Genomic DNA, 12,798 nt, shown 5'->3' with positions numbered 1-12,798 from the left:
TTTGAGTTGCGAGCTAAAATTCGGGTTACGAGCCAGCTTCAGATACCCCACCGCTAGTTGGCGCAGCGAACGTCACAGTGAACGCCACAACATCAGCCCAGCATCATGTGTCTCACTCGTTCACTTTATGATTTGACATACGAGTAATTTGAGTTACGAGCTCCGTCATGGAACGAATTAAACTCATAAGTCAAGGCCCCACTGTATTAACAAAAGTAATAATAAAATAAACAGCAATTGAGAATTTTAATGCTTTTTTCTCAATAATGGAAAGAGCATCCTGAAAGATAATCAATAAGGAGAGAGAAAATTTGAACAACACTATAATAAATGTAACTAAAATAAATATATAAATATTCCATCCAATAATAGCACAGTACACATTCTTCTGAAGGACACATAGGATATTAATAGGATAGACTATATATTAGGCCACAAAAAAGTCTCAACAAATTCAGAAAGATAGAAATTATAGCAAGCATCTTTTCTGACCACAATGATATAAATCTAGAAATAAATAAAGGGGTAATATTTTTAAAATTATAAATACATAGAAATTAAATAATAAATATGTGAGAAACAAATGAATCAAAGAAGAAATCAAAGGAGAAATACAAAATACAGTGACACTAAAAAAATAGAAAACAAAATTCTAAAATTATAGAAGGTAGTAAAATCAATGCTAAGAGAAAACGCATATAGTGATAAATGTCTACATTAAGAAAAAAAGAGGAACACAGCATAACTTTACACATCAAAGAAATAGAAAAAATCAAACAAAACCCAAGAGGAGTAGGAACAAGCTAATAACAAAGATTACATCAAAAGTAAATAAAATGGAGAATAGGAACACAATAGAAAATATTAACAAAATTAATAATTGAGTCTTTGAAAAGATAAACAAAATTGACAAGAATATGCCTCGACTAACTAAGCACAAAGAAGGAAGACCCAAATAAAATCGTAACTGAAACAGCATATAACACATGCCACAGAAATACAAAGGATCACAAGAGAATAGTCTGAACACCTATACTCCCCAAAATTGTACAAACTAAAAAAATAGGTTGATTCTTAGAAACATAAAACCCACCCAGATGAAATAATAAAGAAATAAAAAATATAAACAGACCAATTATAAGTATGGATTCTGAATCAATAATGAAAAAAATATTTCTACATTACACTATCACAATGAAAGATAATCATATCAATTGATACAGAAAATCATTTGAGAAAATTTAGCATCCATTTATTATAAAAATTCTCAACAAGGTAGATATAGAGGAAACATACCTTAACATTATAAAGGTACTATATCACAAGCACACAGCTAAGGTAACACTCAACAGTGAAAAGAAAACACTTTTTCTTCAAATATCAGAACCAAGACAAGGATGCCCACTCTTCCTACTGTTATTCAACATAGTCCATACTTACTAAAGTCCTAACCAGAGAAATTAGAAAAGAAAGATAAATAAAAAACAGCCAGGGAGCTGCCCCTGTGGAGCCTGTGAGTGAGCCCCATCTTCTCTCCCTTCCTGGGAGGGTGGACTGTCCTGAGAAGGCAAGGAGAGAGGGGAACGCTTGGCCTGTGGAAGGTGGGCAAAGATGCCAAACTTCTGTGCTGCCTCCAACGGAAGAGCATGCTATTGCACCTGCCTTCTTTAGGTTCCAATGGGATCTGCCAGATGGCCGAAGTGAGTGGAAAATTGTAGGAAAGCAGACTTAGAAGATAAAACACCTTATCAACTAAATAAACATTATAGATTCTATTCCAAACACTTTGAGACCTCTATAATCTGCAGAACTAGTGGTATAGGACAATTCTTCAAGATAATGCAATGTCAACAATATTTTATCTTACTAGTCATTGGAATAATCCACATAATAGACACAGAAAAATGAATAAAATAATTGAGTGAAGATGAAGTCAGAAAACTGAAATGGAAAAGAATTTTGATGAATCTTCTGAACAGGAATAAAAAAATAAAGAAAAAATAGCAATGCCCCTAACACCAGTGCAGAAGGGGGTGAAAAACAGAATGAAGACATTTACCTTTAACACTTGAAGTGAAGGAAACAAAAGAATCCTTAGTCTGTATTTGAAATTTTGATTCTTATGGGAAAACAAAGCATACCTCTTGATGGACATGAAGCTGATGAAATCTCAGAAAACCTCTTTACTCCTGAAAACTTTCAAGCACTGCTGTAGTGCCAGATAAATTCTGGTGAAGAGGTTCTGAGAAAGCACTTTGAGACAAAAGAAGGCAACACATTGTTCTGTTAAAAATGTAGCAGAAACAGATGCTAGAGATCTGTGAGAGCTGCATTCAGGAAGAAAGCCTCAGGGAAGTGAGAGACTACCACTTCTTTTCCATTATCAGTGACGATGTACAGGACATAGCAGGGAAAGAGCACCTATCCGTGTTGGTGAAGTTTGTTGAAGAATCTCATAACCCTAGAGAGAAAACTGTGGGCCTCCTGTCTCACGAAGTTGATGCTGAAATTTTGGCTATGAAATTTCACACTACAATAACAGATGTGAGGATGAAACATGTCATAACCAGGCTTACATTTTCTCCAGATAATTTTCTTCCAAAATGAAAGTTGCTGCTTCTAGACTTTTAGAGAAATATCACCAAGCTATCTACACGCTCTACTTTTCCTGTGCCTTAAATATGTGGTTGGCAAAATTAATGCATGTTATTGGAGTGTCTGTTGTATTAGGAACAATTGTGGAAGTTGTTTCTTTTTTCCATTAATAACCACAACTGCTTTTAGAGCTTGACAAAGTAATTTCTGTCTTCTTTCAGAACAATGAAGAAAGGGGCAAAGAACTAAAGGGAATTTGCCAATCTCAGCGGACAGACAAGCATGATACTTTGAAATTTTAGTGGAACTCCTTTAAGCAATTGTTTTATATTTATATGGTATAGTGATACAAATACTAGGTAGAATAACTATATAGCTGGCTGAGCTTATGTACTTTGTAGTGCAGTAACAGATTTTTATTTTATCATTACCATTGAAGTTCTTGAAAATGTTCTTTTTTACAAGCCTCTTTGGGAAAAATCCCCAGAGGCAAATTTCTGATGTCTTCTTTGCAGCCAATAGCTTGGCTGCAGTGATTCATTCACTAAATGAAGTGATGGAAAATACTGAAGTTTATCATGAATTTGTATTTGAGGAAGCAACCAATGTGATGACCAAACTTGAAGCTCCCTGGGAATTTCCACAGAGCTCAGCAAGGGAACCTGGCATCTCAGCTGACCTCTGAGAGTTACTATAAAGAAGCTCTAAGTGTTCCAATAGTGGAACACAATATTCAGGAACTGAAAGACATGTTCTCAGAATATGTTCTCAGATAAGCTCTTAAATGCTTATTTCTGGTACCCTCTGTAACATGACAGCTCAAATTTAATACATCATAGGAACATCATGCTGACATGTAAAGATATGACTTAGTCCTGACATGCGCTCAGCTGAGCTTCATTGTTGAAGAATCAAGTGGAAATGCCAAGGGAAAGACATAGCGCTTCCACCCACCATTTATGAAGCCCTCCACCTGCCAGATATCAAGTTTTTTCCTAATGTTTATGCATTACTGAAGGTTCTATGTATTCTTCCTGTGATAAAGGTTGAGAATGAATGCTTTGAAAATGAGCAAAAGCATCTGAAGAACACTTTGACATACCAAATTTCAACTTAGCTTTGCTTAACATAAATTTGGATATAAAATATTATTTGAACTTATTGGTGCACACATATGTTAAACTCTATACAACTAAGTAAGAGCTTCCTAAAGATATTTCTTTTATTTGATACTTGAAAAAATTGTAAGAAATTTGAAAACATCTTATAGAAAAGCTGTAATGTGTATGCAGGCCACTTAATAGCTGAATATCTTGACACATTGTCCACCCATTGAGTACATTATCCATTGATAATCTGCGTGTTTAATGTCCACTATTTGAACTCTTCTTTGGAGATCTAACTGTCCTTCCAGAAGATAGCATTGAAAGTGCCATGTTACACTCCTGCATAGTCTCTGATAATGGCACTTTGGATTTCTTTTAGTTAAGTCATTTTAGACATAACATCTATTAACACTGTAGATGCTGGTGTTGGGTATTATGTTATCAGTTCTTTGAAATACATTTGTAGAGGTGTGGAAGGAAGGAATATACTTTATAAAATATTACAGTGAAGTTCATCACTAAACTCTGAATAGCAGTTTTAATTATGCTGTTAAAAATCTGTTAAAAACTGTAAAGGGAATTACCAGACAGTAAAAGAAACATGTGAGCTTGTCAAACAAGGATTTCACTGTAGATTTTACTTTTGTTCAGTGATATAAAAGCAGCAAGTCACAGTAAAACTGTGAGTGGAAGAACCTGTCATTATTGTTCCAAATCTGCTTGCTGCTGTTTACATTCCTTTTTTTGCAGCCTATATCTTGCAGGTATATATTGAATGCTTCGGTTTCATGGTCAAGACAGGATCAAGGTCATGAATATGGACAACTGATTTATGTTTTATTCTGTACCTTTTTTCCCATGACTATATCTACTACATCATCTTGATTTATAAGCAAAAGCTGGAAAACCTACAAAAATGTGTTTTGCAGTTTATCTAGAAATAATACAGAAAAAAAATTGCTGGTATTTTGGTAAAGAAGGTCAATTACGCATGGTTTATTTCAGCATAAATAAAATGTGAATTTTGTGTAAAAAAGAAAAGGAACCCAAAAAGACCAACACCAAGATAAATCATAATTAAATTGACAAATGTCAACAACAAAGTAAGAATCTTAAAGGCTGCCAGAGAGAGACAGAAAGTTACCTACAAGGGATCTCATATTAGACTATCAACTGATTTCTCAACAGAAACACATCAGCCCAGAAGGGAATGCAATAAAGTATACAAAGTGATGCAAAGCAAGGGATTGAATCCAAGAATACACTATCCAGCAAGCCAATTTTTCAAAATTGAAGGTGAAATCAAGATCTTCATAGACAAAAAAAAAAAGGCTAAAGGAGTTTATTACCACCAAGCCAGCAATGAAAGAAATGTTAAAGGGACTGTTGTTAAAGGAATAGAAAGGGAGGAAGAAACAGGTATAAAGAATAAAAATGGCAACAAACAAGTACCTATTTAAACATAAATGGAATAAATGCTCTAATCTACAAGATACCCACCTTAGAACAAAGGACTCACACAGACTGAAAGTGAAGGGATGGGAAATTTTTTTTCAGGCAAATGGAAATGAAAAAAAATACACAAAAGCTGGGGTAGCAATAACTATATCTGAAAAATAGAACTCAAAGTTAAGGCCATAACAAGAGATAAGGAAGGCCACTTTATAATACTAAAGGGATTAATACAACAAGAGGATATAACTCTGGCAAACATATATGTACCCAATATAAGAGCATCAAAATACATTACAAAAGACTTCTGGGAGATATAAAAGGAGAGATCAGCAGCAATACAATCATAGTAGGGGACTTTAATACTCGACTGACATCACTGGATAAATCTTCTAGACAAACAAAAAACAGCAAGGAAATAGCAATCCTAAATTGACACTCTAGAACAGATGGAACTAATTGACATCTCCAGAACATTCCACCCCAAAGCTATGGAATATACATTCTTCTCAAGTGCACATGGGACATTTTTAAAGATAGACCACATGTTAGGAGACAAGCTAAGTCTATATAAATTAAGGAAGATTGAAAGCATATCAAGTATCTTCGCAGACCAAAATGGCATGCAATTAGAAACCAGCTACAATAAAAAAGCTAAAAATAATCAAATACATGAAGACTAAATAGAATGTTCTGCAATAGTGAATGGGTTACCAAAGAGATCAAAGAAGAAATAAAAATCATCCTGAACATAAATGAAAATGAACGGTCAACAATTCAAAACCTATGGGACACAGTGAAAGCAATCCTGAGAGGAAAGTTCATAGCACTACAGGCCTACCTCAAAAAGCAAGAGAAACTGGTAATAAGTTATCTAATACTACAACTTAAAGAATTAGAAAGAAAACAACAGGAAAAGCCCAGAACAAGTAGATGGAAGGAAATAATAAAAATCAGAGTGGAAATAAATGACATAGAGATTTTAAAAAAGACAATACAAAAGATTAATAAAACCAAGACCTGGTTCTTTAAAAGGATAAACAAGATTGATGGACTTCTAGCCAAGCTCACCAGGAAACAAAAAGAGAGGACCCAAATAAACAAAATCAAAATAAAGAGATGAAGTAACAACGGACCCCACAGAAATACAAAGGATTGTAATAAAATATTATGCACAACTTCATTCCAACAAATGGAACAACCTGGATGAAATGGACATATTCCTAGAAAAATACAACCTTCCAAAACTCAGTCAGGAAGAATCAGAAAACCTGAATAGGCTAATAACTATTGACAAAACTGAAGCAGTGATTAAAAACAACAACAAACAAACAAACAAAAACTTCCCAGCAAACAAAAGCCCTGGTCCAGACAGATTCACAGGTGAGTTTCACCAAATATTCAAAGAATTAAAATCTCTATTCCTCAAACTATTCCAAAAAATTTAAGAGTAAGGAACACTTCCAAACTTCTTCTATGAGGTCAGCATCACCCTAATTCCAAAACCAGATAAAGACATGACAAAGAAAGAGAACTACAGGCCAAAATCCTCAATAAAATTTTAGCAAACTGGATCTGGAAATACATTAAAAAGTTCATACATCATGACCAAGTGATTTATTCCAGGGATGCAAGGCTGGTACAATATACACAAATCAATAAATGTGATAGCACATAAATAGATTGTAAGACAAAAATCGCATGATTATATCAGTTGATGCAGAAAAAACATTCAACAAAATCCATGACTCTTTTTTGATAAAAACTGGGGACTGTTGAGCAGTGGTGGCAGGCGAGCGGCAGTGAGTGTCCAGTGGTGAGCATCATGGGGTGGGGAGCTTTGTGGAGCAGTAAGTGTCACAGAGCATTGCAGAGCAATCGCGGGGCAGGGAGTATGGAGGAGCATAGCAGGGCGGTGGCCAGCATCTTGGAACCGGGCAGGGAGTGTTGCGGGGTGGTGGAGGCGAGCATTGCGGGGCAGGGCAGCGAGCATCGTGGGGCGTCGGACAAGGCCCTGATCACAGGCTAAGCCTAGGGACCCTACTCATGCACGATTTTGTGTACTGGGTTTCTGGTATATGCATATATACATAGCCCATGGACACAGATAATAGTGTGGGGAAGGCTGTGTGTGTGGGGGGGTGGGTGGTGAGTGGAGACAGGGTCGAGGGAGGCAAAGGAGGGGAAATGGGAGACATCTGTAATAGTGTCAATAAAAAAATATAAACATAGTTTAAGCAACCTATGAGACAACATCAAGCAGAAAATCATTCCCATTATAATGGTCCCAGAAGGAGAAGAAAGAAATAAAGGGACAAATTATCTGAAGAAATAATGACTAAAAACTTTCCTAACATTAGAAAGGAAACAGACATTCAGAGCCATGAAGGCCCAAAAGGTCTGTATAAGATGAAGTCAAAGTGATCCACCCCAAGACACATTATGAATTAAAATATAAGTACAAAAAAGAAAAATATTAAAAGCAGCAAGAGTAAAACAAATTGTTCTATACAAAAAAGACTATCAGCAGATTTTCAGCAAAATTTTTAGACCTAATGGAAGTGACATAATATATTCAAAGTGCTGAGGGGGAATAAAATACCTTCCAGGCAAGAATACTCTCCCTGGCAATGTTATTTAGAGTTGAAAGAGATAATTTTTTTTTTCAGACAAGCAACAACTAAAAGAGTTCATCACCTCTGAACCAGCCCTATAAGAAATGTTAACGTGAATTCTTTAAGTTGAAAATAAAGTGTACTAGTTAATAACAAGAACTCATAAGAAAGTAAAATTATCACTGGCAAAGGTAAATACATAGTGAAGTCAACAAACTAATCAATTATAAACTAATAAAAATGTTAAAATCAAAAATCATAAAAATCTATAACTGTAACAATCTGTAAAGGTATATACAAAATGAACAGTCATAAAATGTCTTAAAATTCAAATAAGATGGAATACTTCCAAACTCATTCTACAAGTCCAGCATCATCTTTTACTAAAATAAGACAAGGATATCACATGCAAAAAAAATTACAGGCCAATATCCTTGATAAACAAATGCAAAAATTCTCAACTAAATATTAGCTTAAAAATTGAACAATACATTGAAAGGATCCTGTACCTTGATGAAGTGGGATTTATTCCAGAGAGTCAAAGATGGTTCAACATCTATAAATTAATAAGTGGGATACACCACATTAAAAGAATAAAATATTCAAAATCACATAATCATCTCAATAAATGCAAAAAAAGCATTTGATAAAATTCAATATACATTTATGATAAAATCTCTCAACAAAGTTAGTATGGAGATAACACACCTCAACATAATAGAGGCCATTGAGAAGTCTGCAGGTAACATTATACTCAACAGTGAAAAGCTGAAAGTTTTTCCTGTAAGATCAGGAACAAGACAAGGATGTCCACTCTTACCACAATGAAAACATTCCAATGAAATTTCCCCGAAGAGTTAATAAAAATAATTGTAAAATTTATATGCATTCACAAAATATTACAACTAGCCAAAGTAATTATAGACAGAACAAAGTTGCTATACCATTCTCCTTGATTTCAAATTATATTACAAAGGTATAATCATCAAAGCAGTATGGTATTGGCATGAAAACAAACAGACTAATGGAACAGAATAGAGACTAAAAATAAATAAATAAACCCACACATATATGGACAAATAAGTTATGAGAAAGAAACCAACAACATACAATGGGTAAAAGACAGTCTCTTAAAAAATGGTATTGGGAAACTGGACAGGCACATGCAAAAAAATAAAAAATAAAACTAGACTACTGTCTTATATTATAAAAAAATTAACTCAAAATAGATTAAAGCCTTAAATGTAAAACCTGAAACTATAAAATTCCTAGAAGAAAACATGGAATAATCTCTTTGACATTGATCTTAGCAATAGTTCTTTGGATATGTCTTCCTGGGCAAGGGCAACAAAAGTAAAAAAAAAAAATTGTTGAACAACATAAAAAGAAAAAAAATTACAATGAAGGAAACAATCAACAACAACAACAAAAATGGCAATCTGCTGAATGCAAGAAAATATATGCATTAGTATATCTGATAAAGGGTAATATTAACTCATATAATGCAACATAAAAATTATTAAAACATAACCCATGGACACAGACAATAGTGAGGGGTGAACACCTGGGGTGGAGGTTGGGAGTGGGCTAGATGGGGTCAAATTAGGGGGGAAGGGGACATATGTAATACTTTCAACAATAAGGATTAAAAAGAGACCTCAAAAAACATTTCTCTAAAGAGGACACACAGATTGTCAATAGACATATGAAAAGATGCTCAACATCAATAATCATCAAATAAATGCAAACCAAAATCATAATGAAATATCACTTTGCAGCTGTTTGAATGACTAATATCAAAAGTCAATTTATAGAAAGTGTTGTCAAGGATGTGGAAAAAAAGAAACCCTTGTGCACTGTTGGTGGAATTATAAATTGGGTAGCTACTGTGGAAAACAGTCCAGAGATTTTTTTTAAAAAAAAAATTAAGAATAGAACTACCATATGACACAGCATTTCCACTTCAGGGTATTAATTTAAATAAATCTAAAACACTAATTCAAAAAGATATATTCACTTCCATGTTTATTGCAGCACTATTTTCAATAACCAATATATAAAAGCAACCTGAGTTTCCATTGATAGACAACTTGATGAAGAATGGTACATATATATTATTGAATACTAGTGACCCGGTGCATGGATTCGTGCACATTGAAAGGAAACTAATTAGAAATTAATTAGTCTGGCGGGGCAGGACTGGGCAAGATGGGCCCGACACACCCTGGAGCCAACCTTCCTCAGTCCCTCCCCCAGTGTCTGCAGAATGAGTGGGGTCCCTGGCAGGTGGGGTCCCTTGGCCTGGCCTGTGGGGATCGGGCTGAAACTGGCTCTCCCATATCCCCCGAAGGGTCCCAGAGTGTGAGAGGGCACTCTGCAAAGTTGCTGTCATACAGGGGGTGGAACGCAATTGCAAGTGTGTAGTAAACCAGATTCTGGGCTGACAGTGCCCCAGCAACAACATAACCCGCGGCTGAAGGTGGAATCGGGTGGCCTTGCGAGGAATCGGGCTCCCTTCTCTCTGGTTTCAGGGTGCATCACCCAAGAACCACTGCTGCCAAGTCACTGCAGCTTGGCAGCTCCTGCGTTGAGCGTCTGCCCCCTGGTGGTCAGTGCACAGCATAGCGACCTGTCTGATGGTTGGACACTTAGCATATTAGCCTTATATATATATAGATTAGTTATAAAAAGAATGAATTCTTGTCATTTATGACAACATGGATGGACTTAAAGGGTATTAAAAGTGAAATAAGTCATACTGAGAAGGATAAACTTCATATGATTTCACTTGTATGTGGAATGAAAAGCATAGAATAAATAAAAATGAAAATACAGGAACAAATTTGTAGGTACAGTGTGGGAGCATAGGTTCTTGTGGGACCTCAGTTCCCCTACCAGGAACTGGACCTCCATGGATGCCAGGTATTAGGCAGAGAAGACATGAGAAATCATAGGCATATACTGGTATAGGAGAGTCTTTATTACAGACAAAGTAGCCATTGCTAACAAGAAGCCATAAAACAAAACAGTTTTTTCAAATTAGTCCTATAAAGTAGCTGCACAAAGCAGGCCTTGCTAATACAGTAGCAAACACAGGAGCCATACTAAGCAGCCATGCTCTGGCTGGTCTATAACATAAGTTCATACCAACTTAGATAAAAGAGGCTTCTTACCAAATATTGACATCAATACTTGGGCTACAGAAAGGCACGTCTGCACATTGTGTACAGTATAATCGCTGTGTCCTTGCTTTTGCACCCACGTATGGCAAATAGGCTTTGAGCATCCGGCATACTCTGGACAGGGCCCCCACACTCCAATTGGCCTTGGACATCCGGTATACTTTGATTTGGGTCCCTCATACAGAAAACAAACTAATAGCTGTCAGATGGGCATGATAAGTGACAAAAGTGAAGGGGATTAAGAAGTACAAACTTTCCCGAGTCGGTGTTGCTCAGTGGATAGGGCATCAGCCTGTGGACTGAAGGGTCCCGAGTTCCATTCCAGTCAAGGGCACATGCTGGGGTTGCAGGCTCAGTCCACAGTGTGTGTGTGTGTGGGGGGGGGTGCAGGAGGCAGCCAATCAATGATTCCCTCTCATCATTCATGTTTCTATCTTTTCCTCTCCCTTCCTCTCTGAAATCAATAAAAATATATTTTTTAAAAAGTACAAACTTTGTAAATTACTTAAATGTCTATTCACTATGTTGTACACCTGAAACTAATATAATATTGCACGTCAATTCTAATAAGCCAGTCAGAGAAAGACAAATGCCATATTATTTCACTTATATATAGAATCTGAAGAACAAAATACATGAACAAACAAAATAGAAACAGACTCATAGATACAAAGACCACACTGATGGTTACCAGATGGGAGAGGGTTGAGGCTGGGAAAAAAGGGTAAAAGGATTAAGTACAAGTTGGTAGTTACAAAACAGGCCTGATATAAAGTGCAGTATAGGGAATATAGTCAATAGTAATATAAGTATGTATGGTGCCAGACCTAACATGCTGATCACTTTGCAAGGTATATAAATGTCTAATAACTATGTTGTATACTTGAAATTAATATAATATTTCATGTCTTCTATAATTTAAAAATACATTGTAAACAAGAAACTAAGTTCTGAAGTTATACAGTATGACGATAATAAAAATATATTGTATAAATGAAAGTTTCTGAAAATAGATTTTAAAACTTTTCACCATAAAATAAATATAATTATGTGAAGTGATGGATGTGTTCACTCATTTTGCAATATGTATGTATATATAATCACTATGTTGTACACCTTACACTTACACAGTGTTATATGTTAATTATATCTCAATAAAACTCCACAAAACATAGATGGTTTATTAAGAAACCAGCACAGCACTTGCATTTGTTGACTACTCTAAACAAAATGTGGTATGAGGTAGAAGAGGGTATGGGGGGCATTAATGGTGGTAGAATGAGACTTGACATTGAGTGGTGAGTGCATAGTGCAGTATGCAGATGATGTGTTATTGAGTTGTACACTTGAAACCTGTATGGTTTTATCAACCAATGTCACCCAATTAAAAAATAATATGTCCTTCCCTGGCCAGTGTGGCACAGTTGTCAATTGGTTGGAGCATTGTCCTGTACACTGAAAATTTAAGGGTTCAATTTCTGGTCAGGGCACATACCTAGGTTGTAGGTTTGGTGCCAGGTTTTGGCACATATGAGAGGCGACTGGTCCACTTCTCTCTCTCTTCTCTCTTCTCTCTTCTCTCTTCTCTCTTCTCTCTCTCTCTCTCTCTCTCTCTCTCTCTCTAAAGAAAGAATACACACCAATAATCTAATTTACACTAGATGTTAATAGCTTAATGTATTTTTCCTTCCAGCCACATTTTCATTTTTTTTAGTCTTTTTATTTATTTATTTTTTCTTTATTGATTAAGGTATTACATATGTGTCCTTATCGCCCCATTGCCAATGGACACAGACAACAGGGGGGTGAGGGCATGAGTGGGGTGGGGTGGAGGGGCACATTTTCATT

Source organism: Myotis brandtii, unplaced genomic scaffold (genome assembly GCF_000412655.1).
Source record: "Myotis brandtii unplaced genomic scaffold, ASM41265v1 scaffold40, whole genome shotgun sequence".
In the NCBI taxonomy this organism is placed as follows: domain Eukaryota; kingdom Metazoa; phylum Chordata; class Mammalia; order Chiroptera; family Vespertilionidae; genus Myotis; species Myotis brandtii.
The sequence above is the reverse complement of the archived record's forward strand: the minus strand, read 5'-3'. Positions refer to the sequence as shown.